Below are 838 nucleotides of genomic sequence, written 5' to 3' on the forward strand. Positions count from 1 at the left end.
CCTCCCAGCATCAGAGTCTTTTCCAATGAGTCAACTCTTCTCATGAGGTGGCCAAAGTACTGGAGTTTCAGCTTTAGCATCATTCCTTCCAAAGAAATCCCAGGGCTCATCTCCTTCAGAATGGACTGGTTGGATCTCCTTGCAGTCCAAGGGACTCTCAAGAGTCTTCTCCAACACCACAGTTCAAAAGCATCAATTCTTCGGCGCTCAGCCTTCTTCACAGTCCAACTCTCACATCCATACATGACCACAGGAAAAACCATAGCCTTGACTAGACGGACCTTTGTTGGCAAAATAATGTCTCTGCTTTTTAATATGCTATCTAGGTTGGTCATAACTTTCCTTCCAAGGAGTAAGCGTCTTTTAATTTCATGGCTGCAATCACCATCTGCAGTGATTTTGGAGCCCCTCAAAATAAAGTCTGACACTGTTTCCCCATCTATTTCCCATGCAGTGATCGGACCGGATGCCATGATCTTCGTTTTCTGAATGTTGAGCTTTAAGCCAACTTTTTCACTCTCCACTTTCAGTTTCATGAAGAGGCTTTTGAGTTCCTCTTCACTTTCTGCCATAAGGGTGGTGTCATCTGCATATCTGAGGTTATTGATATTTCTCCCGGAAATCTTGATTCCAGCTTGTGCTTCTTCCAGTCCAGGGTTTCTCATGATGTACTCTGCATAGAAGTTAAATAAGCAGGGTGACAATATACAGCCTTGACGTACTCCTTTTCCTATTTGGAACCAGTCTGTTGTTCCATGTCCAGTTCTATCTGTTGCTTCCTGACCTGCATACAGATTTCTCAAGAGGCAGGTCAGGTGGTCTGGTATTCCCATCTCTT

This window comes from Bison bison, unplaced genomic scaffold (genome assembly GCF_000754665.1).
Source record: "Bison bison bison isolate TAMUID 2011002044 unplaced genomic scaffold, Bison_UMD1.0 scf7180017864048, whole genome shotgun sequence".
Classification (NCBI taxonomy): domain Eukaryota; kingdom Metazoa; phylum Chordata; class Mammalia; order Artiodactyla; family Bovidae; genus Bison; species Bison bison.